Below are 25,902 nucleotides of genomic sequence, written 5' to 3' on the forward strand. Positions count from 1 at the left end.
AGTGGCACAAGTTGAGCTTGCAGGGGAGAGGTGTCACTGAAGTGTTGCAATCAGAGACTTTAATTGTACCCAGTGTGTATCCCATTAGAAGCAACTACTATTTGAAGCATTTCAGGATGCAGGAACAGATATCTCCCATGTGATTAGGCACAGAAAGCCTCCCTTGTTCTCTCAGAGTGCTGTAAAATGGACTCCCAGTGTCGTCAGAGCATCCCTGAACACGCTCTTTTCCTTCTCAGGGTAGTGTAATGTCAGAGTGCAGGCATCCAGGGATGTTTCTTTGATTTCAGGAAACGCAGAAATAAACTCTGTTGCCCTGGTGTGTCCTTCCTCCTCTCTCCCTGTATCCCCCTAGAGTTCTGAAGGAGATATTGTTTTGAATAATTGGCCTAATTTTAAGCTTCTGTCCCCCCACTGCTGCCCCCTAAAAGTGGCTTATACTTATGAACTGTATGACCGTCACTTTCTTCCAGAATGCATTTCTAGTACTTCTCAGAGCCCTCTTTTGTCTGAACTTCTTCCACTAATGTATTAAATGATGTGGCCACAGCTGTGATGCTGTGATGTGCTCTTCCCTTCATACTTTCTCCCATGGGAGAGCTGCATGGGTAGAGGTGGGTTTTGCTTTGAGGTTAGAGAGGAGAAGAAACTGGGATATTATACCTTATAATGATATAATATACCTTATACCTTTTTTTTTCTTTCTTTCTTTTTTTTTTCTTTTTTTTTTTTCTCTCCTCTTGTTAACGTCAGATTTGATTAGATATTTTACAGCATGTGACTTTACAGACTGGCTGGCGGGTTTGGTTGCTCCCCCTAGCCGAAGTTGGTAGGAAAATGTGCTGTAACATTTTGCACAAGCTGTTTTTCCAGTGGGTCAGGAGGTTTGTGATCAGCTACAACACATGGCTGTGGTTCATGGGTTAGGTAGCAAAGCTGTGTTGCTTTGCCCTACTTGTAGGTTCTGCTTAAGACAATAGAGTCAACACAGAGTCTGAAAACCTCCTGAATTACCGACTGGCTCAGCCAGCCATGCACAGACAGCAACGCAGGGGCCAGCCCAGCCACCTGCACACAGCAGGCTGGAAGCCGGCAGTGGCCTTGCACTGTCATGCTGTTGCCTGGCTCCCTACAGTGTATAATGGGTTGTCTGCCCTTGGTCAGCCCTTCCACCATCCTCAAGGGTCAGCTGCAGGTGGAGACAGGAGGGAGTGTGCTTTACTTCATGTCTCTGGGGAATCCTTTAATGGTAATTCTCTGCCTCCGTAATTGGTTTTCCTCTCTGTAGGTTATTTCTAAAGGAGGAAAAAAGGTTAGAAAGTATTTAAAACAAAATAAAGGTTAACCTTGACATGTGGAGAACACACAAATCAAGAGGAGAGACATCCTGGCAGGCTTTGTCAAGATTGCCCGTGGCTTGGTGCAGAACCAGAGGCATTAGCAGTGGTAACAAGTTCTTTCAGTCCCCGACTCCGATTGCCCTCCTAGAGGAAGAGCAACTGGTCTGTTCCCTCCACTTCCATCCTTTACCTCTGTGTTTGGCAACTGAGTGATGGCAAGCAGATAAAAAAACACAGGAAAATATCTCCTGTTATTGTCATCACCTTCTAGACGAAAGCCCACAATGCCTGTGGAGTCTGTGCACTGCCGTACGAGGAGCATCCTCAGTGCTTGTTGCAGCAATTCCCTGCCTCGGTGTGCGGTTCAGCTGAAGCTGTCCTTTCACACGTTTTTGTCATTAATGCAGGTAAGGGAAAAAAACAAAACAAAACAAATTATATCCTTTTTCCCCAGATAGCCAGTTGATTAACCAACACCAGTAGTTGCCAAGCAGGTGTATACCTCAGAGATGATACTAGCGTAGAGAAGCTGCCAATGTTGCTGGTTTGTCCATATTTTTAGTATTTTCCATGTGATTAATTAAGGATAGGCTGTTTTCCGTGTGTATGAAATTTCCTTTCATAAACTGGTGAAGTTTTTCCACAGTCTGAAGGCCAATTCTGATCTCACTTACACCTGTGTAAACGTGGACTAGCTCCACTGGAGCCCGTCCATCTAATCTAACCTGCCTGTTCTCAACTGTGCCAAGCATTAGGGTATCTTAGCACCCACACTTATCCTTAGACTTAAACCAATGTCGCTGGGTTCAGTCTTACTCACCATGTCCTGTCCTTCATATATAATTTATCAGCCAGAATGATGTTAGGTGATTTGCACTCTGAAGTAATCATCACTAGGGCTGCGAGATGATGGATAGGTGGAGGGAGAGCAGATGGTATAAAAGATTAATCAAAAAGCGAGAGTCCATGCCACTGTCAGTCCACAGCTAAAGATCCTCTTGGGTGTGAAAAATGCTAGAATAATGGTGAGATATTTGTCTCCTGAATTTGTGCTATTACTAAGAAATCCTTCTACAAGAAATCCACTGCACAGGGCTGGGAGGGCTGTCAGCTTTTTCAGGGAAGCTGGTGGTTGACTTCTGCTCGAGATAGATAGGACTTCCCCATGAGCAGAGCTGCACCAAGGTGGCTCAGCCTCAGTTGCACATTTTGGCATGTGCAGCCTTGTACTTTTCTCCCCTCTCATGTGCCATTTGCTCAGGCATGAGCACAATGTGCCCCTACCACACACACACACGCACCATCCCTCCCTGTCCATCATTTCCTATTAATTAGCACTGATTCCTCACAGATCCCCTCTGTCCCTTGTCAGATTACCTCTCCCACCTCTCTGCTTCCTCCCTACCCAAATGTCTCCTTCCCCATCCCATCAAACCTCTCCCTTCTGGACAGGGCAGGCTTCAATTCTGCAACAGCTGCTGCTCTACTCCCTCTAACAATGTCTTTTACCTTTCTTGCAGCTAAATCTCCCTCCTCCAAAGATGCTTCACCTTTTCCATTTCTCCTGTGATTTTTTTCTGCTATAGCTTCTTTTTCATTTGTGTTTCCCTTTGGGCACTTCAGGCCCTCCACGAAGATTGATCATGCACCTCCACAAGCAGTCAAGTGTAAGCAAACATAAGTTTGGAGCCCCAAATGCCAGGCTGGAGCCAGAGCCAGGCATAAAGAAGGAAGGATGAGGGTTAAAACAAATAATTAGGAAGCCAGCCCCACAGAATTAGCCTTGCTAGCCCCCCTGCCACTGTGAAAAGAAAGACAGACACAGAGACTGATGCTGTGAAACTAGACCTGGCCATAGGATTTGGCCAGGATCAGAGGGGGACTGCCGAAAGTGGTAACAAGAAAAAGCTGTAAGGTAACAGCGATGTGGTAGACTAGACCTCAGCCTGTGAGGCTGAGCACAGAAAAACAGAGGGGAGAGCAAAATGTGGATCCCATACCTATGTCCCTGACAAGACATGAACTCATCAGCAAACACTGCAGATGACTTTTCTGAAGCTTTAGGGCACTGAAAGGGTCTCCTGCTTTGCTCTGGACACCACTGTCATTTCATTGCTCTTGTGCAGCCTCAGCACTGTGGCATGCTCTGGCTCATGTCTTCAAAGGCTGCCTTCACAGCACGAAGTGCCATAAACCTAAGACCATTACCTGTATTGGGCTGTTCTTTGCAACTCTGTTGGAGCTGGTAGGCATTAGTGAGAGCCAGAAATGGCTATGCCTCAAATTTGTTTTAAATTAGAGCTTCAATTTTGCAGGAACTCTTTATTGCCCCAGGCAAGAAGAGGGGTGGAACAACATTTCACCCTTCCAACATAAACCTGAGCTGGGCAAAGCCCACCGTATGCTGGCTGTGCAATTCTCTTGCAGCGCTTCCTGTTCAGCTATTTAATTTGGTTGCCATTGGCCAGCTTTAAAACCTGGGGTTTTAATCTGCTGTAAATTGGTGCTACTCTACTGAAATGTGGTTTTCACTCTGTGGTCTGTCAGTCCCTAGAGGCTCTGTGGACTGCTTCGAAAGAGTCTGCAAAAAGCAACTAAGAAAAGCAGACTCTACTGTCAATAGGCTTAAATTGCCAATACATGGGCTTGTGCCTCCTCTGGAACCATTCTGGGGTGCCAAAAAAGTGAAACTGACTGAAGACCAAAAAAAAAGGGTGCTGTTTAACACTAGCTGAGGATCTGTCCCTGCCCATTCATTGAATAAAAAAAAAGCAGTTTTGAAGAGCTGATTGGAAAACAGTAAGCAAACATTACAGCTTAAGATGAATCCTGTGTGTATTTTTTAAAGGATTTTGAAAGCAGTCTAAAATGCTGTCACTTATGCTGCACATCTGTATGTAAGCTGGACTGCTTGAATAGTAGGGGTTAGCAAAGTGCAATTGGAATCATTTGAGCATGATATTTTGGAAAACTGGTGTTCTGAATATTGCTTCAGGAGGCCTATGTCCATCCCTCCTAAATGAAAAATGAGTATTTGAATTAATGCTTAAATATGGCTTCATGTAACATAACCTCAGCTAAAAAATGCATATAACCTCTTACTAACTTCAAAGCAGTGAAAGATCTTTCATTCAATTCCAGTAGTGTCACATTAATTTATTTTGTTCTGAGTTCCAAGAGTTTTGTATATTATACAAGTGTACACAAAGTTGTTCATTTCAGTATTTTATTCACTCTTCTCTTAGAAGTGGCTAGAAGATGCATATGGTGTTTCACTAAGGATTTTGAGGTATAGTGTTGTTCTGCAGAGCAAGAAAACCCAAGAAACACAAGGTCCTTCACAAAGAATGTTCAGGGTGTCTGAAGACCACAGGTTACTCAAAAATGTCTAAACGGCTTCTTTGGAGGCTGTCACATATTTTCTTGTGTTTCTTCCTAATTGTCATTTCAAATGATTATTTGATTCTTAAAAACATTTTGATTTTGCAGAATGTCTTCTTCCAGTGGAATAGGGCTCCATACAAATCGAGTGATTCCATTTCACTGTACAACTCTGACTATAGCACAGACTAGTATAAAAGATTTGGAGCTAGGCTCAAATATCTACAGAGGCTGGAGCTGTTTGGATCTGGAATCTAAATTCTGCTTGCAATCGACTCAAGTTATTTGGGTGATATTCTGCAGCATGCAAAGAAAAAAATCCTTCTTGAAGCAAAAGTCTGTCAAATTCTGTTTGTTAGACCTGAGCAAGTTCCACTGACTGAACTGAACTGCATACACACGGTGATGCAGGCGAGTTGCAGCCCTGAGCGAGGAAATGATGCTGCTTTCATGAAGTTGCATTTCCTCCCTCCCTTAGATAGCACTGGGTTGCAGCTCCCTGTTTTGTGATTTGCCCCCATCTTTAACATTCCCAGGCTTCAAGGAAAAATGTGGTCTCCCTATAGCCAGTTGTTAGTAAGCAAATAACGCGTTTTTAAAAGCAACTGGAACATTACAAGGGTAGCAGAACCTGATGTGCTCTGTCAGATGAAGGGAAAGTAGGTGAGGCTGCTACAAAGAGAAAATAATTTTGTAGCAGTGATTTCACGTATGTTCTGTCTTTAACCTTTGCTCTCTCTGAATACTTGCCATGTGCAAATGACATGCGTTTCATAGGGATCTAAACCACACCATATTTTTATATAGATTACCTATGTGTAGCGAGTGTAGTCTATGATAAAAAGCAGAGGTTTGTGTTAGTTCATATCAACATATGACCTCAGCAGTATCTAAAACATATGCTACTTACCATAGCATTTGCATGTGCTTTCATATGTTTTTGTTCCACTTGGGTTATCTTAGAGCCTTAGGGTCCACCCCATTTGCAAATGTTTGAGTTGGATGGATGCAAAACCACCATATGTAAATGTATTTGTGGAGGCAAGGAAGGGAGATACTTCAAAAATATGGATTATTTTTCTCTTGTCACTATATGTGTTTATATGCATGTGTTGCTGTCACACATTTAGCATGATCCACTTTCAGAACAGTTAAAATGCTGCATCTTGCAGCACCACATAAGGCAATTCAATATAGGGAATCTAAGTTTCTTCTTTCAATTGAAATACAGGTGGGAATCTCTATTTTTCTTTCCCCATACTTTAAATTCTCTCCCTGTCATATATGCACCTACAAGCTAATTTCTCCATTAGGAACTGGAAGATCCATGCTGCACATGAATATAGACTTTGGAAGGTTATGGTGAGGCAAACTCATGGTATTTTCTCTTCATAGAGCAAATGAATTGACAGTTCGTAAGTTATTCATGATCATTGCCCTCAGGGATACATTTATATAGGCTAGAGAGATATATTGGGTGCCTGCCTATCTCTTATTCCTGGTTATCATTATGGCCCCCATAACCAGAATCATATCCCAATTTATAGTGTATCATTTTCACGACATGCTTTTGAGGAAGGGAATTGCAACTATTCCCATTTTTTCTCATGGTAAAAAAAAATAAGGTCTGTGGGTGCTAGATAGTTTCCCTATACCTAAAGAAGTTCATCCTACCTCTCTGAAGTCTCAAACTCTGTTATCTGTTGGACATCTGTTACCTTAAAGTATGTAAAATACCTCCTTTGGAAACCAACGTATCTCATGTTGGCTGCCATAACTCCATCTCTAAGCATTGGCCTTGCATTAGACCCTCTGCTTTTTTCTTGAGGAATAGCACTGTGTTCAGTATGTCCCTCTCAGCCTTTGTCTCCCCTTCAGCTGCCACTGAAATTTGCTCACCAGTACTGGGCAAGGGAAGGGTCACAGTTTTTAAGATCTCCGTCACTGGCCAGGGATATTGATATTGATCGGTCAGATTCATTTGGTTTGGTTTGCATTTTGTAACAGCTTGAATGCATTATGCAAAACAAATGTATGCCCGGGTGCCTTCTTACTTAGTGTATGTTTTGTGTTATGTGCATCATTCCCTGTGCTTCGTTTACTGTCAGATTTGCTTACTTGTCTAACTCGGCTGTGGATACCCGACTTCCAATCTGTATGGAGCAGGGTTGTAGTAGGTTATCACCGAGGGTAACTTGGCTGCTTCTGTGGAAAAACTCTAGGGAAAGCCATGGATGAACTGTTGAATTAATCAGGAGGAGGAAGTGTTCTTGGAAGATACAGCACTTCCTCTTCTGCAGGATGGCCAGATGCCAAGGGTGGGGAATGGCGGCATGGTTAAGACCCAGCTAAAGGAGAAATGGCTTTTCCCTGTAAAGATGAAGCATTTCTCTAAAACTTGATTTCTTACACTACTTGGAAATTATCAGTTCCACTTTTTTTTTTTTTTTAATCTTCTGCTTCAATTGCAGATTTTTCCTCTACTCAGCAGTCCAGACAGTAGAAATGTAATTTCCTTCCTCTTTGATGCGTGCAGATGCTGGATTCAGAAAAGGGCAATTGAAGGAAGAGTGCAGGCCATGCCCATTTTTGGCTGCAGTTTATCCCTCCAAGCGTGGTTGACAGAGAAGAACACCATGACTCTTTTCAGCTTTGTTCTCAGTATTACACCACCGACGTCATCAGAATTTGTTCCACACTCAAATTTATCCTCATCGCAGTTCTTTGCTGAAGACCAACAGTTCTCAGATGTACATATGTGTGTGTATGCACACACGCAGAGTGATTTATGGAGACAGTAGTGTTTCATGACTCCAATCACTACCAGGTGTTTAAGTGCCGTAGAGTTACAGCTCGTTTGGTACTTATGCAGCAGCAAGACAAGAGTTCTCCTAGCCTGCAGTGTAAATCCATTTGACTTTGTAACTGTACAACTGCAGACCTAATGACGTTGCCTTTTCCCACCCGCCCCCCATTGCCTTGTGCTCTCTGCCTGTCCGGATACATTTCCTTTCATTTTCATGCACACTGTGTCCCCGTCTCATAACTCAGTAAATCAGCCCAGTCTTTTGATTCCTCCCACCAGCACAGCTGTACATCAGAACAGGGTCCCATGTCGCCCAGCACGGGATGCCTGCCGTGGCAAATGAGCAAGGAAGCCACTGGAGATCTTCACTTCTATTTACTTAGCCTCTATGTAAAAATACATATACGTATTTTTTTAAACATGCAGACATCCGCCGGAGCTAGCATTGTGTTCATTGATTGCTGCCTCTGGAGTTCTGGAGGCAACTGTACTGATCCATATGGAAACAAGGTTTCCATAAATCTGTCAGACTTCAATTCTCTTGCAGAGCCTCATCCGGTCTCTTACTCCTGTTTTCTTTTCCTTGTTTTCAATTCCTGATTGAGTCGAGTTCAAACAAGCCACTTATTTGGCAGTGCCCTTGAAATAAAGGTCTGGTTTAATTGTGCCTCTGAAATCCTGGGAACATACGGTTTCCTCATGCACTCGGAAAAAGCATATTCACAGGTACACGTGCATTTGCTATCCCACGTCCTCTGGCACACACTAGGGTAGAGCTCTCTGGCATACCTCTTTTTAGCATGCGGGGGCTGAGTGCTTTTCAAAGCCAGGGCTTAGTCTCTTTCTTCTGCGAAGGAGTGGCTATTAGCATTTGATGCCTTCTGTCCTGCCTGCTGCTTTATGCTCCATTGGCGCTGTTTCAGAAATGACATTATCATGGGATTGAGCAGCTCAGGGGATTGAAAACAGGCTGCAGAGTCTTTCCCTTCTAGGTCAGAAGTTCATTGCTGACCTGGTCTAATACTGGGTGAACATCATTAGCATCTGAAATGAGCTGGGCATCTTCTCTCCTGTCCCTAGCAAACACACATCCCATTGCCCCAGCACAAAATATTGCTTTTCTGGGCATCCTCTGAGGGTGCTGCAAAGACACCCACTGCTAGAAACTGTCCTTTCAGAACCGTGTCAAGGAAGACCGGCCAGGTGGTGTGAGTTTAACATACAGACATATTCTCCACTTTTGTCCCCTCTCTATTTGTAACCTGCACCAAAGTTACTTGCATGGCCTTGGGGCATGGGGAAAGACCCTTAATGGCATCACTGAGGGACAGAATGAAGAGTGGGAGACTATGCTAGACTGAGAGGCAGCTCTTAGGCAGGGGTATTTGGAAGTTAACCAAAACATCTATGCCTGATAAAGAAAAAGAATTTAGACTTTCATCATCCACTCCTGTCTTTCTGAGGAAGTGTGTCACTGCGACTTAGGAGGAAATGGGACACTGATTCGTTGTCACCTTTGGGGATCAGAAGATGATGTGGTGATGATAAAATCTTCAGCTGGAGCAAACTGCGTGTAAGAGAACTTGCCTCTCCTATGCTACAAGATGCTGTATAGATACCACATGCTGGACCTTCTCTAAAACCATCTGTCATGAGCTGTAGGCAGCACCCATTTATCTTGGTGGAACGGCTCCTACGGTTGGTTTACGGGCTTGTTTATGTTCATAAGCCTAAGAGTGCTGCAGCTGGCTGGCTTAAATAGCTTACTAGTATTGTTTACCCTACTTTGTTGTTTAACAGGGTGTATTGGGTTTAGATGGCAAGGTGTTGGTAGTGGGGGAGGGTGGCAGGGGGGACTGCAGAGAAGCCCTCGGAAGAGTCCAGAAGCTGCCCCATGTCAGATGAGAGCCAGCTCCAGCTGGCTCCAAAAGGGACCTGCAACGGGCCAGAGCTGAGTAAATCAGTGACACCAGTAGTGCCTCTGTGAGAGCAGATTTAAGAAAAGGAAGAACTGCTGCACAACAGCAGCCGGGATAGTGAGGAGTGAGAACCAGCCCTGCAGCCCCCAGGCTCAGCGCAGCAGGAGGGCAGGAGGTGCTCCAGGCACACAGCAGCAGTTCCCCTGCGGCCTGCAGAGAGGCCCCTGGTGGAGCAGGCTGTCCCCCTGCAGCCCATGGGTCCCACACGGAGCAGATCTCCACGCTGCAGCCCGTGGAGGAGCCCCCGGTGGAGCAGGTGGATGTGGCCTGGAGGAGGCTGCGGCCCATGGAGAGCCCCCGCAGGAGCAGGCCCCGGGCCGGAGCTGCAGCCCGTGGAGAGGAGCCCACGCAGGAGCAGGGGGCCTGGGGGGAGCTGCCGCCCGTGGGGGACCCGTGCTGGAGCAGTTTGCTCCTGGGGGATGGACCCCGTGGTACGGAGCCGTGTGGGAGCAGTTCCTGAAGAGCTGCTGCCTGTGGGCAGCCCCCGCAGGCTCAGTTCGGGAAGGACGGCATCCCGTGGGGGGGACCCCACAGGGAGCAGGGGCAGGGAGTGACCGTGAGGGAGCGGTGGAGACGAAGCCTCAGGGACTGACCGCAGACCCCCATTTCCCTGTTCCCCTGCACCTCTCAGGGGTGTGTGTGTGTGTCTGTGTGTGTTAATGTAGAAGAAGGTGGATGGGGGAAAGGTGTTCTTAGTTTGCTTTTAGTTTCTCAATGTTCTAATCTGCTAGTGATAGGCAATAAATTACATTAATCTCCCTCTGCTGAGTCTGTTTCACCTGTGATGATAATTGGTGAGTGATCTCCCTGTTCTTATCTCAACCCTTGAGCCCTTTCCATTGTGTTTTCTCCCTATTTTCCTTGAGGAGGGGGAGTGAGAAAGCAGTTTTGATGTTTAGCTGCCCATCAGGGTGAGACAACCACACCTGGATAATGATAAGCAATCTAAAGTTTAGTGGCTTTCTAAAGCCTTTCATGTCAGAGTGGCATTGGTGTGGAAGTACAAAATCAAGACTTACAACGATTCATCTGACAGTTTTGTCCTTCACTCGTAACCTTGTAGTTGTATTTCTCTCCCGGAACACAGAGCAGCCTTTGAATTCTTCAGTTGAGGTGTCTTTTATTATACGACCTTATTATATTTAAGGAGGTTTATTAATTTCATTTCTACAAAGTGTTTGTATTTGAGTTCCCTTCTCTGGCAAGCATCAGGATGGAAAAAACAATGAATCCTGCTGGGGCACATTGCTACAACTTTTCTGCCCTCCTCTCCTCTCTCCGGCACTGAGCATTGAATCTAGAGCTGTGGCTGCTTCATGGCCTGTGTTCATGGAGGTTACCGTGTCCATGTGTAGGGACCTATGAAATATGCCCTGCCATGAAACCCATCGCTCTCTATGAGTCAGCTGGTGGGAGAGCAGCACGACTGTGAGCAACCATGCTGTTAATTCCTGACATTCAGGAACAAAAGGGGAGAAGGAAACATAAAGGCCTTTTTCAGGCCATGTCACACATGGCTGTACACAGTGTCACTACCCGGGGAACACTGTGGCTGTTTGCCTTCCCCTTGCCTTTTCCTGTAATGCTCTCTCCAGGGGCAGTATTTGCCTCCCTCCTTAGTTGCCATGCTACTGTTCTTTCCTTTTTAATCCCTGTTAAAGAGTCAGCTCTCCTGCGATTTCCTCAGGAAATGGAACAAACTTAGTAAATTCTTGAGTCCTCTGCTCACCCCCTTCCCCTTCAGTATTCTGCACGTCTGCCTATTAGATTATAAGTGATTTGTAGAGAGGCTTAGCTTTAGCAGGAATCTTGTACATTGTCAGCTGCATTGTCATCAGTAAATGCACACTTTACCCAGGCTTCTTGCTTTCTTCTTTTTCCTTTTAAAAATGAAAAATCCCTTGAAGCTCAAAAATAAAACTACAAATGCACAAAGGTTTAACTGTGGTGCTTTAAACAGGTGCTTTATCCACAGTGCTGTTTGAACTGTGAATACTAGCATTTGTGACAGTCTAACAGCAATCCTTTGTCCATTGGAGAAAGCCTAATTGCTCTCCACGATGGTAAATAAATCCATGGAGGTTTTCAAGTTTAAATTCGGATTTCAAACTAGATGTGTTGTATGACACACAGCACTGCCTCTGCAGCACAGGTTTGTATACGCATCCATTTTTTATCATGATTATTATTTTTGTGTGTGTGAATTATTTTATTTCCTGGACAAAATAATGCATTGCCCCTTTTTATTAATGTCTGTATTTGTTTTCTCTAACTAGGGTACTTGTTGAAAGACCATTTGTGTGCTCCAATATAGAGAGCAAGTACTTTACACTAAGGCATCGCTGTGAGAATTTGGTGTGATCAGAGAGGAGAGACCTGTTTATTCACCAGGACATCTTGGAAGATGGGCTCCAATTCAGATTTCCTGTATGAATTGGAAAAAAAACACAAAACATGTATTCATCAAGATAAGGGCATTTCAGCAAGATACAGGTCAAGTTCCTAAGAAGTCTGGAAATTTGGACTTTAGTCTCTCCCTGCCTAAGTTCCCCACATGAAAATCTTGCTTTGTCCACCATGAATTTGGTCCTTGACTGACTGCCAGTGTTTCACAGTGAACATCAGCTCCTGCACAGAGGTGATGATTCGTTTTGAAGAATCCCCGGGGTCATTTTGAAGTTCTGTATGATGGCAGAGCTGTTTGCAAGACTGTATTTAGACAGTGCATCTTGAAGCTGAACGGGTAGAGGGAAGCACCTAATGCCTAGGTTGACACGTGCTGCTCCACGCACCAGCTGCTCTGAGGCTAAAGCAGAGAGACCTGATGGTCTGGAGACCTTACGTCATCTCCAAGGAAGGTGAGAGGGTGGTGGTGCCTCTGGCTGTGGGCCTTACCCCGAATTTGTGCAGAGCTCACCCACGATTCAGCCTGCTGTTAATTTCCATGTGAAGAAATTTGATTTTGTCATAGAGCTGATGGACGTGACCCACACATCCTGCCATAATTTTTAAACAAATGTATAGGCTCGCCTATTGAAGGAAGGCAGTACCTCCTGTTTGTTGAGGTGCACAGGGTGTTAAAGGGCTGACATGCAGAGAGCTTGCCCTGCTAATGGATTGGGATTTTTATAGACAGAAGGGATATGCTGTAGTCGGAGTGGTAAATCTGTAATGACAGACGTTTGTTCTATATTTGTGAATGACCTGATTTGGCATGCATGCAGTTCATTCTCCTGACAATAATGGAAACATGGTGTGAGACAGACAGAGAAATAAAGCTGTGGTTAAACTGAAGCTACAAATTTATAAACTTTTTTTTTTTTAAAGTATTTTCCCCACCTTAATTTCTTGCCTTGCTTAAAAAAAAAAAAGGCAAAAAAAAAAAAAAGCCTCAGTTTCAATAGTCTTTGAAAAGGCTTTCAGCTTTCCTCCTCCTCCTTTTTCCTCTTCCCTCACCTCCCTCCTAAGCTCCAGAGATGAATGTAAGACATCTGTCAAAGCTGTGGTAACGGATTTCTCCTGATTTGCGAGGACCCCATGAGTCTGTCAGAGCATCCCTGGCTGCTGCTGTCCTGTGGCCATGCAATAGCTGTCCCTGGGAGGCAAGGGATGGACACCACAGACCACATGGGAATTTGCCCCTGATCTGGAGAGAGGGGAAGCGAGAGAGTTTGGGGGGGGTAAGACCCTGGAAACTTTAGGAAACATCAGCAGAGGCTGTTGTGCACTCAAAGAAGAGCCCTTCTTGCTTTGTGCCCCACATTCCCCCCCACTTCCTCCCTCCCTCCCTCCCTCCCTCTCTTCTTCAGGAAAAATTCCTAAACTCCTTTGGCCTGGTACCAACTATTCCTTTGGCTTCGCAGCCAGAAAAGCTCACTGGGGATGGAGAAATTGCTGTACACAATGGTTTTGAGAACTAATAACACATGCATGCAGTCCAGCCTTGAATTATAAGAAATATGGTGCATAGCTTTCAATCCTGTTCTGTCAGAGGCCTTGACTGCTTAAAAGCCTTCCAGTCCCTCTCCCCCCCTCTCCCACCTCCCAAAATAAAATAAATCCCACAAGCTTTCTCTCAACTTCCAGCATGTGTGACCGTAACCGTGCCTGGGCTGCTGGCAGCGTGCCTGGGCTGTCAGCCTCACCCAGGGACGGGGAAGGAGTGGGGGAAGGATGCCTGCTGGACCAGCGTGGCTGGGAGGGGATGCAGGGGCTGTGGGGACAGTGGGGGTCACGCTGGCTCTGCCAGCCCCACAGAGGAGTGGGAGGGCAGGATGCTGCCACTTGGCTGGGGCCAGCAGGGACAGGGCCTGGGGATTTGCCTTGGTGGCTGCTCCCTTCTGGGTGAGCTGCCAGAGGGTATCACTGGCAGCAATTAGTGAAATCAAGGGGCCACCTACAAGCGAGCTAATTACATCGGTATGTTGTACTCCAGCAGCTTGTGATTCTTTTGCCCTATATTAGTACAGAGGGGTCCTCCCTCAGCAAATGAAGATGCTCCTGGTGTTCATCACACTGCTGAATCAAGCAATGTACCATGCTGGCTTTGCAACAAACCTGCTCAGTACCTGGCACTCTCTTCATGGTCTCTAGCATGGCTGTTTATGTTAGATAAAATAAATAAAAGTGTGGATTGCACAGATCTCCAGACAGGATAACTCTTGGAAGTTGTGCAGTGTCTAGTAGAACGGTTATCAATCCTGATTATGACCTCTAGCAACTGAAGTGATAGAAAAATCAATTTAATTCTGGGAGAACTTACCATTGAAAGACAACTCATGGAACTTAATTGGCTGAAATAATTTAAACTTGAAGTAAGTACAATTCTGTAAAAATCTATCAAGAGAGAGCAGAGATACACCAGTGGGGGTAGCATCTTCTAGTTCATAAGATGCTCAATTTCAATGGATAAGGCTTACAGGAGGCTTATGCTGTGGTCAGCAGTGAAATAATTAGCTACCGCTTTGATTAAACTTCAGTAACCACACTGCATGAATCCTCCAAATAAATGTTACTGAGACGTTATTTGCAGGCCTTTAAGCTGACTCCTGTATTATCATCTGTGGTGGGCAACATACTTCCCCCCGGATGGTCCTCCAGGGGCAGGTGGAGGAAGGAGGAGGCAGTGCCCAGTCTGATCCCACAGCTGGCCCTGCTTGAGCAAGTGCTTAGTCTAGAGATCTCCTGGATTCCTTTCACCCTGAATTGGCATATAATCTGATGATCTTTATCTGCTTTTTCATGTTAAAAAGCAAAGACCACTCTCTCTATATGTAGGCAAACACCTGCCCACCAGCTAACATGCTGATGGCATTTTCTCCTGTGCAGGGCCTTCTGAAGGAAGGTGTTACGTACATGGATGTGGGCAGTCTGGGTTTCTTCTCACCTGTATCTTAGTGACCAGGGCAGGTCAATTTCAATTGTTCATATTTGTTAGGAATAATATTTTTTACAGGTCTGGAACTTTTTTTGCTTAGGCTCATTAAGTCATTACTCACTGTTCAGTCACATCTCCTATGCATGAATACAGGAAAGCATGTTTTCTTCCTCTGATGCTAAGTACGTATTTGCACAGCCTTTTTTATTTTACTTGATGACGTTGTTTTCTTTCTTCAAAGACGTGTACTTCCTCCACTCTTCACCCTTCCTTCTCGCCTTCCCTCCCCATGAAAGCCTTCAGTCCCAGGATGACAGGTCTAAGGCTGCTGCCAGTCCCTTGGCTGTTTCAAATCAAGGGCTTTAATCACAGCGTGATGCCATCATGTGAGCAGATAAGATGTTGATGGTGTTTGCTAATATACTATTTTTTTTAAAATTAAAATGTTAAAAATAAACATTTGGGGGGAATTTTACATATTAATGCTCAGTAGTTTGAATATGTGGTAATACTTTTTGCATTTGTAATGGCTAATTTTTAAAGATTAAATGGATAAAGATCTATAATTAACTGATAAACATTAAAACATTAGCTGATAAAGATTTATAAAGGTCCTGAGGAAAATGATAAGAGTATTCCCTCCCTGCTGCACTCTTTTAAGGAGTGTTAAAGGAGGAAAATTAGGAATATGGCATTTAGTATGGCTTAAATGTAACTTGCTTTATTGCGCCATTGTTGAATTAAGGTAATTAAACTTTGCACAAACTTTTTAATTATTACTTATTTTTGACAGATAGATAGAAAAGTTAATTTCAGCCTAATTGTAATACGCTTGTTTTCTGGGAAACCATCTTGGGCCAAGATTTGCAATAATCAAGGATCAAAGCAGACAGACAGTTTTCCTTCTGTACTCTTCATCCAGAACTGGATAGAAACCACACCTTGCATAACAGAAGATTGGAGATTAAAGTCTGTGCAGTCTGTCTTCATGAGACGAAGAACTTGCTAACACATGAGGAATTCCATTAAAGCTTGTCTAAAGGTTGCATGTGACAAGAATAACACTCATTTTACAGAGTGGTTAAATGGATTTCCCTACCAAATCAAAAGTAGAACCAGAATTAGATCCAAATCCACCCACTGGTGGGAATTCAGGGGAAACACCTCCCTTGATTTTGCATCTGGGATTAGTCCATCATACCTCAGGACCTCATTCCTGCTGATCCCACCCTGGACCCAGCAGACCTTGCTGCCATAAGAGCCTTAACTCCAAAGGGCCAAGGGCTTGTTCATTGCTGTCTATTTGCTCTCGGTGGTACACTGAAACTTCCTTTTTATTATGCCAGTGACAAATCCAACCTACTTTTTTAATACATCTTGTAAGCAACTGTTTTCAACCACTGATGTTTTCCTTTTCTGAGCTTTTATTTTCCTCAGTGTTATTCAGTACAGCTAGATCAGATGTCTTGAGATAATACTCCTGGAGAACAGTGCTGAGACCTAATGATCAGCAGAGTCCTAATGATGTTGCCCCTTTTGCCTCTCTGCCCTAGGTACGCACAAAGTAGAGTGTATTTATGATCACTTCTGCCAGCTGAAAGATATAGTAACTATGAGCAATGTTATCAGCTGTTTATCAGGTTTTTCTTAGCACCTGTGTCTTTTGCAGTGATAGGCTACTTTTGAGTTGAGACATTTGCATTCATTCGGATGAGTTCATTGTCTCTTGTAAGCTATGTTTCAAAAAGAACTTTGTGCCTTAGTACTTCTGCATACAGACCCAACAGTTCTGAATCAACTACACTGCACGTGGAAGGTCAGTGTAAACCCCAGGGGCTTGGGTATTATTTGAAGGGAGAGGATCACCACCACCACCACCACATCTGGATTTTGTAAGAAAATGGGACTATGTTCTTATCAGAGAGCCGGTGTGGTTTCAACACCCCAGGATGTGCAGCTGCCAGTTCTTTATTCTCCCAGGAGGTAAGAACAGGCACCAGCCAGGTTCAGCTCTCCATGGGCCAACAGCCATCATCTTCCTCAACAATTCCTCTCTCCAGCACAGCCCTGCCTACGAAGGGAAACAGAGTCCATGCAAATGCTGCAGTCATTGCCCTGCCTGCCTCTGTCCTGTTTCCTGGCACACCACTGGGGTCCCAGGTGTCTGCCACCCTCTGGGGATGCTGCACTAGCACTGGCTCTGCCAATTGGCAAACCCTTCTCAGGAACTCAGGCCATCTGCCTGCTTTGCAGTGGTACCATATGTTGGTGGGTATCAGCCCTTCCCAAAGGTGTCTCTGGTGACTTCTACAGGGGGATGAGATAAAGCTGTGACTGGTCTCTCTGGCTGCATGCTCACCTGCAAGGAGAGAAGCCCTTCCTACACAAGCAGAATGAAGAGAGGTATGAAAATTATGTGATTGTATCAAAACTAGTCAAAAATGGAGTCCCAGCGTATTTGAACGTACAGCATGAACACTGAACATACAGAACACTCTTCCCCCACAGTTTTGGCTCAATGCTGACAAAGAACAACAAATCAATTTCTTTTTAGTTTTTTCCTAATTAAAAAAAAAAAAAAAGCTTCTTTGCCTTGAAGTATTATTGTGGCATGACTAATTTCACCTGATTTCACCTAGAAACAATTGTTTCAAATTCTTGGTAACGGCATAATGAGCTTTATTCAGAAATCATGTCCAAGGCAGGCAGCTACGTTATCTTTGATCTCCCTACCTGTGCTTCAAAACTGCGACCTATTCAGGCACACTGAAGTTTAGCTTTCCCTGGCTCCACAGGCTAGAGTCACTTCAGCTGGAGAAATAGTTTTAGGAAATGTTGATTTAAAAAAAAAAAAAAAAAAGATCAGTCATACTGCTGTGCTAATTACATTGGCCATATTAATGGCACAGACTGCTCATTTTCAGGCTCTGTTGGAAAGATTACCCAGAGAGGTGTTATTCTCTCAGTACAGTGTCAGATGTCACCCAGTGGGATATTAAAACCAAGTCAAGATTGTGTTGAAAAATATTTTTTCTTCTGTACAGTAACGCATACAGCACTAGATCACATTAAAAAGAAATCCCTTTGCTGAAGAAATGTTAATGTGGGCTGCCAAATGGGAGAGATTTTCCATAGTTCACTGTTAATGTAAGACCTCAGCTCTCACGGAACATGCTGTCCTCTAATGAACAGCTCCTTAATGAGAGCAGAGAATCAGGGTTTCATATCTAGACAAATGACAGTAAAGTTTGGAAGGTGTTGTTTCTGTTTTTCTTTCTTTTTCTTTTTAATACAAGCACTAATTGGCCTTAAATAAAACCGGGTAGAACAATAGATTTATGTTATTTTTGCAAAGCAAAATCGGATCTCAGGCATTCAGAGAAACAGGCTCCCCTTTTATGAGGTAATTATGATTTAGTGTTTACTGTCTCCCTGTTGAATCTGTGGGTTGCCTTTAAAGTGGCTCTGGGATGAATGTCAAAAATTGAATTTACAGTCAAACCTTTTCAACATGTAAAATGCAAGAGACATATATTATTTTTCTAAGTAGTATTTCTTCTGTGACTCTACCTTGCTTTTTTTTTTTCAAAAGAACACCTATAAATTGTCCCCTGTGGACAGGTTGCTGAATCATCAGAAAATGGTTGTTTTGGTTATGGTTATTAAGAATTCAGGTATTTTTTCTAATAGCATCAAGTAATCTTCCAAGGTTCGCTTCCACCTTCCGCTAAGAAGTCAAACTTGAGTTGATTTATAGGGATCAGAATCAAGTAGAGAAGACGACCCCTTCACACAAGCTTGCCATTAGGTTTATTTCTTGATTGTTTTGGGGAGAAGACTTGACACAGGAAAGGGCTCTATTTGGGATTTAATTTTACAGGGTTGTGACACAAGACCATGGGATTAAGGGGGTGCTCTGTCAACAAAGCAACCCTGGCCAGGAGTACAATGCAATATAATGTGCAAGTTCCCCAACCTCAGCTTAGGGTTTTGCAATGTGCCATAGCAAAATTACTGTGTTCTCCTGGCAATGCCATTCTGGAAAGGCAACCATCAGCTTGCTCACAGCACTCAACTGGGCCTTTCCAGCTGGCCAGGGAAATGAGACAGTAACCCTTCCTCTTGCACCCTCTCCACTTTGTCCCTTGATTTAACCTGCACATTCAGCAACCCATCCTAACAGCACACAGGAGCTGCATGCTCAGCAAACCCAGTGCCTCACTCACATCTCTGCAGCTCTTAAAGAAGTCCCTCCAAAAGAAAAGCCTCCACATTGCTGTTTTCACACCTACACAATTTACTTTTTAAGCTCCTTTCCCTTCCCACCCTGTTACCAAATTCACAAGCGTTGACTAGGATTTAGAAGTGGTTTAGGAGAAAAACAACCAAACAATGAACAAAACAGAAAATGCAAACAATTGCAATAGCATGTCAGTTTACACGAAGTACTTTGGCTGCAGTGCAAGATGGATGGTGGGTAAAATGTGAATTTGTCAGAGCTGAAGGCGTTCAAATCATGTGCTTGTGTAGTCTAGGAGATTTCTTTTCCTTCATGGTCTTTCAGCATACAATAACCCTAAAAGTCCAGTGGCACTGAAAAATGTGTTTCAGCTGCTTTTATATATCTAAAAAGTCCAAGAAAGCTATTATCCTTAGAAACAAAGATGGGAATACAATGAACGCGGGCAAATGGTGAATCTGCATCAGCTCTTGGATAGTGGAAGTAGATAAGATAGTGGAAGTGGATAAATCTAGCCTAAGATCAATAAACAGAAATGCAGAGTCACTAAAACCAGCACACAACACAAGTGGTTTATCTGTGAAGATAACTGGTCATGTGAGGAGGTGTTGATCAAAAAATGTGCTCAGTGCAGATGGAGGATGGAAATCAGAGCTGTGTCCCACTGTATTCTGGTACTATTTGGCAGAAATCATTGAAAATTTACGCAACAGTGCTACACACAGCAGCAGCTAGTCAATGCAGCCAAAGGAGAACCCTCCTGGAAACATACATCACCGAGAACCTTTATTTCTTCAAGGCAGAAGTAAGCACCAGGATTCAAGGATGCAAAACACAGCCCAGCTGATGTGGGGTGATGTTGCAGGTACTCGCAAAACCCAAGGGTTTGAAGGCCATGTGCTCACTAGCTTTCAAAGAAAAAGGCACAGGAGATTTCCAGTGTTACCAAAACAGGTTAGCAAACAGCTTTAGCCATGAAGTTGAACAGTATTGTCATGCAAGTAAGCTGGCATTTAAAAGCTTTGCCCATCCTTGGTAACACACTTATTTGCCCATCCATCTCACCCAGCTGATCTGCACCTGAATGTCCAAGTTGCTTTTTCTCCACCACCACCTCAGTTACACAACCACGCACCCAAAGAGCAATTGCTAACTCTAAAATGTTTTATTTATGACAAACGTTGATGCGATTACTTGGAGTGATGGGCAAAGCAAATAAGTCACAGGTTGAGTGAGTTTTGGAAGAGTTTCAACATCTGACACGTCTTGGAAAACATTCTTGCTGTGTGGGACTTGATAACTACCAAGACAATTAATGGTGTTTGGAAAGCAGTATGGAAGGGGTACGCTCGCAGCTCCAAAGGGTCTGAGGAAAATGATGATGATGTAGCTCAAACAGCGAGGCTTTGATGGAGAGCTGCATCTGATAAAACAAAAGAGACAAGTATTCAAGAGAATTACATGGAGCTGAACGCACTGAAGGAGACCTGAGGAAAAAAAGAGAGAGGGTGATAAAAATGTGGAATGACAGTTAACAGTTAAAAATCTTTCTAAATTGCTAGAGAAGGCATATAACTAATTTCATTTGTGTTAGAAATAGACCTGAACATGAACTAAAGCTTGAAAACAAAGTTTACTAAAGGTTGTTGCAGTTCATCAAGAAATGTATAAACAAAAGTGAAGTCATTAATTTCATGTGATTGTTTTTTAAAGAACCCATTGGCTTTCACTGCTCCTTTTCCTGCTTCAAGTGGATTTCAACCTGTTGCACCAAAATCCCTTTTGCCTCCCTGTTCCTTTACCATCTGTGCCTGATGATGACCCTGACGATCCTTTATTGCCAACCTACACCACCTTCCATTATTCTGAGTTGTACCTTTCTCATCTGTCTGCAACTTGTGCATGAACTATTTTTTTCAGGTGTATTATTACTATTTTACTTTTTCTATGTAGTTTCATCATCTCATAATTAACCTTTGCCTTCATGTTAGCTTTTATTTCAATACGTATCTATGCATATAAGTATGCTTTGGGGTATTAGAGTTTTTGGTGAAAGGGGCTGAAATATATTCCCATTTTTTTTCTCTAGAAGTAAGTTTGCTAATGATGGTTTTGCTGCTGGGGAGTTCTCTTAAGAAGGTGTGCACTGGCACTGAAGAAGGACTGTTGTATGCTAATCGCATCCCTACTGAGTACAACCCACCTTTACCCAGAGCCCTCACCTACCTCTTCCTGGTAGACTGTAATTATTTGAAATTCCTGGAAACGCTGGCAATATGGGAAGAAAAAAAGATCCCTTGTGGTTTTCCCATTTCCCTCCCTGTTTGGACAAGGGCAGAGAAAACTGAAAGCTACAGTAGTTACTTGTTAAATTAATGTATCTCTCTATATATTTACCTATTTCCTTAAGAATCTGAACTGTCTTATGCACTTTTGATTATGGTGTATAAAACAGTGCTTGGTATGTGTATGTAGTGCATCAGTTCTTTACCTCTGAACAGACCAAGGATGCCTACTCTCAGAGACTGCTGCTTTGTGCACTTACGTACTTTAGATGTATTTTAGGTCACTAAAGTTCAAGGGAAAGTAATATCCTGGATATAGAATGGTTCATTTGTAAACCAAAAGCAAGGCTATATTGCAGAAAGTTAATCATGCAGCTACTGTGAACCCATCCAGTCTCTACAGAAGATTTCTGGAAAAGTCAGCATGACATTCATAGATACCTCTGTGTGCATTTGTGTGTTGTAGTTAATGTAGCATCAGATTAAGGGCCAACACTAAGCTTCATCTGTGATGTACAGGAATTGGAATGACTTTATATAAAATATTTTGGAAAAAAGTAACTCAATTTGACATACTAATTATATACATATTTATATATTCAAAGTGTAGCAAGAAAAGTCTAATTTCAAACCACTTTCAAATATCCCTTCAAAGATTATACTGATAATATATTTCATATATTATATTTTTTCATACAAAATAATTGTTTCAATTTTTGCTAAATTTTCCCTTCATTTCTATGACAAGCTTAAGGCACAGGTAACAGGATAGCTGGAGGAGAAGAGTGGGACTATTTCGTCAAAGCAGCTTTTCCCTGTTGGTTTTGATATCTGTAGCCAAGGGAGGCTAGGTATGAACAGACTGGTGAAACGGGATCATGACACAAGGGCAAAGAAGGACTTTCTCCTGAATGCTTAACACCTGACACACCTCCCATTTGGAAAATAATAATAATAATAATAATAATAATAATAATAATTAATAATAATAATAATAATAATAATAATAATAATAATAGTGAGGAAATGAAGGATCTTAGAGTCTATTTAAATAAAGACAGCACGTTAAATTGGAGAGATTAGCATTTCCATCATGTATACAAGAGAGGTGACAGTCCCAGCTGCTGAACACAATGAGGGGCACGTGAAAGAGGCAGAAGTAAACGGGAAGTCACACAGCAAAATACAAGGAGTTAGAGGAGAGCTTTAGAAACCAGGTAGAGTGTTCTGAGATAAACACTAGTGGGTGGTGAACCTGTTAGGAGTTAAAAACAATACACACGTGGTCTAATTTGTAAAGGTCTGTTTTAATTACAGCAAGCTTAAAATGTTGTAATATCATTTTAGGTGAACTTCAGAATGTAATTGTGATGTCTGAAGCAGAAAAGGATGAGCTGGCAAACAGGATAATTCACGAACAGAGCTTGCAACTATATTCTTTAGGGAAAAAAAAAAAATCTGAGGCCCAGTTAAGGCACCAATACATACTGCTTTCAGTACTTACATGGTCAACCAAGCCTGAATAAATGAAATTTCCAGGAAAAAAAAAGTACATCAGGCTTTAACAACTTTAGCAATGGTCAGAAAAGGCAGGGTCTTTTTTAGAAAACCTAACTGAGAACAAATACCAGAATGGCTTCATGAAGTACTGCACTAAGGCAATGCACTTCATAAGAGTGCAATAAGCATAGATAGAAGGCACAAAGCATCCCTACATAATTTAATCCAAACAATGTCATTCCTAAGAAAATGTGTGTTATTGGATTTCAAATAATGCTTTTGGAAGACAAGACAAGATCTTGAGAATAATTACTTTTGATGCTTTTATTCCCTAAGCAAGCAGGGAATTAAAAGAGAAAAATAGCAGTGAATCATATTTTAACTTTTTTTTTTCTTTTTCTTTTTCTTTTTCTTTTTTCTTTTTTCTTTTTTTTCTCTTCCTAAAACAGAACCTGAAAACAAATCATGGGACAGGAAGCCTTCTAAGCAACTCCAGACACCTGCAAGGAAAGCAAAGGGGAGTGTCCAAAGTTTGACTTCCCTTGCGTCTGGGGGAAATCTGTAATTTTCCACAAAGGTGCTCCAACCATCAGGCTGTAAGCTTATCTCAGGGGAAAGGAGTTATTGCATTTTGAGTGTGAAAGCATTTGCTGGCACAAGAAGCAAGACACCCTCACATCTGCATGTGTTTGCAGAGGGGCTGAAGGAGCCTTCTCCTCCCCAAAACATCTCACGTGACCCTCAGCATCAGTGGCACATCCTGCATCTGAAGATGAACACCAGGGTGAATGCAGAAGGATCTGCAAGGAAACGAACACTTTTTCCCAGCCTTCCAGGTCAATCTGAATGTGAGAAGTGGCTTTTAAGAAAAGTTGTATCTCTTGCTCTTGTCGGGTGGCTTTGGGGAAGAAGAGGAGCTGAGTATGTTTGGGGAGAAGGCAGGAGCCAAAAGACCATTTTCATGCAAACCTAAACCCCAATCTTTCCAGTCCTTAGAAAGAAGAGTTCTAGAGGATGAAAACACACAGGAACACAAAAAAAATTGGAGAAAAGGAAAGGTGATCCATCACCCCAAGCAGACGATTGCCACACAACATATGGAATTAGAGCTCAGACCAGACTGGCAAGTCTGTGCTAAAGCAGGAAATCTTTTATTCCTACATATGAAAATGAGCAGAGCCTTAACCACCAGGCTGTATTCCCTTATAAGCAGGGTTTGTATGTCAGTTCCACTGAAACAAATAGGCAAAAAAAGTTCCCTCTGATGGGCTATCAGGAGTCTCCTAGATGTACATTTGGGCATTACATGATAACTGTGTTCCCTTCGAGGCCGGCGTCAGTCTCTTGGAACAATCTGCTAGGCAGAGCATAACATAGACAAGTGTCCCAATTTCACTCTGCTACGTTTAAAGATAATTTGCTATGAAAGTTCTCAAAATCTTTTTGCTGTCTGACTCCAGCATTGTATGAAATCTCTTCAGGTTTTCTTATTATTACTGCTGTTAATTTTCTATTAGGAATAATTAACTTTGCAATCTCCCCAAGCCTGTATGCATGTGTGTATGCACGTCTTTCTTCCTCATATGCCAACCTCCCTGATACATAGATAATTTATGAAAACAGAGTAGAAGCTTTTTAATAATTAAGTAACAGATAATAGGAGGGGACTTTTCCCAACAATGTGCAGCAGCTTTGAAGCAGAACACAGTCCTGAAAGGTTAGCGGCAGATAAATTACACTTAGAAAAAGAAAACCTGAAGAAAGCTGCTACCCTTGCACCATATCATTAAGTAAATTAAAACACTGAAAGGTTCTTTTTATTTCGCAATGCACACGCTTCATTGCAGGAGCATGTGAATGGTAGTCCTGTGGCAAAGAGCCAGCTGATTGCCCCAGACTGCATCACGTAGCGTCAACACGGCCCATTCTCTCTAAATTACAGGGCAAACAATAACACAGGTAAAATTAGCCCCAGCTGTAATTATACAGCAGAGTTGCGTAGAGGACGTAGAATGATAAACGGCGAATGCAGACGGCGTTGTGTCATATCATGTAATCTCTCCTGCTGCAGAGCTGAAAAACAAAGGGAGAGTTGTGCCTTGTTTGTCTAATGTGCTCTATATCGCAAATTAGAAATCCTTCCTAATTAAGATATTGTTAAATTTCCTTTGTTAACAAATTTTAGCAATGTTAATTAGTGATCATTGATGACATTTTAACAACGTTAATTAGTGATCATTGTTCATCTAACAAACAATTAGGGTGATTTGCGCCATCGTTCTCAGACACAGAAGTGCATCCCAGAGCCTTCCTGTCTTTTTACCCCCAGGCTTCTTAAGCTGAGGGAGGGCATCTGGGAATGCTAATGCAATACATAGCCGCTCATTTAGCAGCAGCATTGCAGGAAAATCATGTCTGGCTTATGAACACTTAATAGTTCAAAACAGCTGTAACTTCACAAGGGTGTTCTCATCACACGAATGCTCAGTGAGGTCACTCGGGCAATTTGTGCACTAATGTAATCCAGTACAATATGATGTACGCATGCATTTGTTTCCTACTACTTCATTAATTCCTCTCTCGATGTGTGGATGGCAGTGGTTCTCAGAGGCCTGAGGTCATCTGGGTGGTCAGATTTTGAGTATGGTGCCATTTAACTCCAGCCATTTTCTGGTTTCTGTGTCAGTAAAAGGAGTAGCAGCAGCAATGCATGCTGTGGCCCACATTCCTGTTGCTGTCGTTGTTTTAAAAAATGGGACAAAAAGATCAGAAAAAGAACTACTATCGTTTTACAGCACCAGCCTCAGAATTGCAATATCACATATATTTGTAAGAAAGGTCCCTGAGAAAGAAGGATGTTAGCATCAAGACTTACGAAGGGGCTTGAGAAATCAGCTTGTCAGTTAGACCACAGCAGCATAGAAATTGGGCTGTATTTCCTGGCTAAGACAAACAGAGGGCTACAAGCTCAGACAGATGTCAGGCTCAATGCAC

General features: G+C 42.9%; 1 long non-coding RNA gene across 1 annotated transcript; it reads left to right on the forward strand.

Annotated features, from left to right (window-relative positions):
- The first annotated feature begins 1,622 nt into the window (after positions 1-1,622).
- Positions 1,623-25,887, forward strand: LOC308190092. Its single transcript, XR_013946872.1, has 3 exons — positions 1,623-1,747; positions 11,783-12,364; positions 23,358-25,887. It is a non-coding gene; the product is annotated as an uncharacterized lncRNA (long non-coding RNA).
- The last annotated feature ends 15 nt before the right edge of the window (positions 25,888-25,902 follow it).

Source organism: Anser brachyrhynchus (assembly GCF_964034855.1).
Source record: "Anser brachyrhynchus genome assembly, chromosome: 2".
In the NCBI taxonomy this organism is placed as follows: Eukaryota; Metazoa; Chordata; class Aves; order Anseriformes; family Anatidae; genus Anser; species Anser brachyrhynchus.